The following is a 1,935-nucleotide window of genomic DNA, read 5'->3' on the forward strand; positions in this document are numbered from 1 at the left end:
GCTGGGGCCCCTCAGCCCCCTCCCTCAGCCAGCCGGTCCCTTCCCCCTGAAAGCCGACCCCCTCCCCCAAGCCCATCTCTCTTCCTGCCAAGCGGCTGCCTACAGGAGAGGTCTGGGGGCAGGGCAGCGAGCCCACCAGCCGCAGAGCCCGGCCCTCTGGGAGCGGCCCCTCCAGGCCCGCCCCTGCCCCTGCCGTGGCCAGTCTTCCCGCGGGGAGGAGGCAAGAGGAGAGGAGACCGCAGACGGTGCAGGACCGCAGTCCTGGAAATCGCAAAATCCTCTAGCGAGGGGGCGGCCGCGGGCGCAGGGCCGTTTGCATAATGGGAGCCCTCCCGCCTGTCAGGCAGCGCAGCTCGCCCGACGCTGTTCGGATTAGATTGCTAATGAAAAGGCACAAAGAGCCGGCGCCCGCTCGCCCGCCGACCCCCGCTCCGCAGACCCGCGCCGCCTGGGCCTGGCGCGGCCCGGTGGGCTTTGTGCCCCGGGTGCCCCACCGCCCGCGCCCCTCCGGGCATCTGGCCCACAAAGCCCGGGCCTGCCAAGGGTCCCGCGTGCGCCCCAGCCCAGGCCCGCCAGACGCTAGCGCGTCCCCCACGCGCGCAGTCCCACGTCGCCCGGGCGCGCGCGCGTCCACGCCCCTCTCCCCGGGGACGCGCCCAGCCCGCGGCCCCCGCCCGCGCCCCGCGCCCCCCGCCCCCCAAGGCCGCCCCTCACCTCGTGTGCGTCGGCTGCGGCGCTCCGCCCGCCGGCCGGCCGGCCGGCCCTACCAGCGGCCCTTGTCCTCAGCGCCCGGCTCGCGCCGCACGCGCCCGCCCCGTCCGCCTGCCGCCAGCCCGGCTCGGCTCCCCGCCTAGCGCGCCCCGAGCGCCGCTCACAGCCGCCCGCCCAGCGCCATCTTGGAAGCTTGTGACGTCGGCGCCGCCCGCTCACCCCTGACCCACATCTGAATGGGCGAGCGGCGGGGCGGGGACTGGGGGCAGCTGGGGGCGTGGTCTGTGAACAGGGGCGGGGCCTGCGGGGGCGGGGCCGGGCCGGCCAGCGGTCCCAGCACTAGGCGGGGCGGGCTGCCGGGGTCCGGCGCCGTGGGGGAGGGGTGCGCGGGAGGAGCCGGGGACCCAGACCCCGGACATCTAACCGGACTCCGACCTCAAGCGCCAGGGCAGGACCGCGACCTCGCCCCTGAAATACCCGGACCGCATACCCGCCCCCGGGACAGGGACCCTGGCACCCCCCGACAGGCTGACGCCCACCCCCTCAAACTCTGGTGGACTTACCCCCTTTTAGCCCTACCCTGACCCCTAGGAGCCCCGAATTAGGGACCTCTATCGGCCTACGCGCCCCCTCCCCGACCCCTTTGCGACCCCTGCTCGACGCTCCCCGCGGTTGCCCGAGGCTCAAAGGCGCAGCCAGCAGTGACTGCAAGCTCGGGGGTCTGGGCTCCTGGGGAAGCCCGGGCTGGTTGGGTGCAAAAGAGAAGGGGCGCCCCTCCCCTGACCCCAGCGCCCCTCGGGCCCCCGCGGGCGCACCCCCGCGCACCCTACCTGCTCCGAGGGCGCGGAGGACCCAGCGCGCTGCGCTCAGCCAGCCCCTTCCGGTGGCCGCAGCCCCTGGCAGGCCCCAGGGGTCAAGCGCCTGCCCGAGCCGGCCCACCAGGACCCCGGCTCCCGGCCGCCATGCAGATAGCCTTCCCAGGGGCTGGGCTGGCCTGAGCCGCCACTGCTTCTCTAGGGAGCTAGTTAATGGACCTCTCTCTACTTTGAACACCAAACAAAGGAACACACCACTATCGAGGTCGCCCAAGTCCAAGAGGAGCCCAGGTCTGCCTTACAGGGAAGTTGTGCCCCAGCTCCAGTCAAGATCAAAAACCAGTTTCAATAACCCTTCGCCAAGCTGATGATGCAACCTTTCTTTCCTAATCGATGTATAGGTTTAATG

The 1,935-nt window shown here is 72.5% G+C and overlaps 1 protein-coding gene across 2 annotated transcripts in view; it reads right to left on the minus strand.

Moving 5' to 3' along the window:
- The window catches only part of HIC2 (HIC ZBTB transcriptional repressor 2), a 35,528-nt gene extending 33,807 nt beyond the window's left edge, over positions 1 to 1,721 (minus strand). The window contains exon 1 of one of the 2 annotated variants that reach the window (XM_034948769.3): positions 1,542 to 1,721. The gene's annotated coding sequence lies outside the window, so the exon portion shown is untranslated. Of the gene's footprint in view, positions 1 to 714; positions 917 to 1,541 lie in introns of those variants that run through there. The other variant, XM_034948762.3, reaches the window with a different exon arrangement.
- Positions 1,722 to 1,935: the final 214 nt, after the last annotated feature.

The sequence above is a fragment of the Pan paniscus genome, chromosome 23 (genome assembly GCF_029289425.2).
Source record: "Pan paniscus chromosome 23, NHGRI_mPanPan1-v2.0_pri, whole genome shotgun sequence".
NCBI classification, from domain to species: Eukaryota; Metazoa; Chordata; class Mammalia; order Primates; family Hominidae; genus Pan; species Pan paniscus.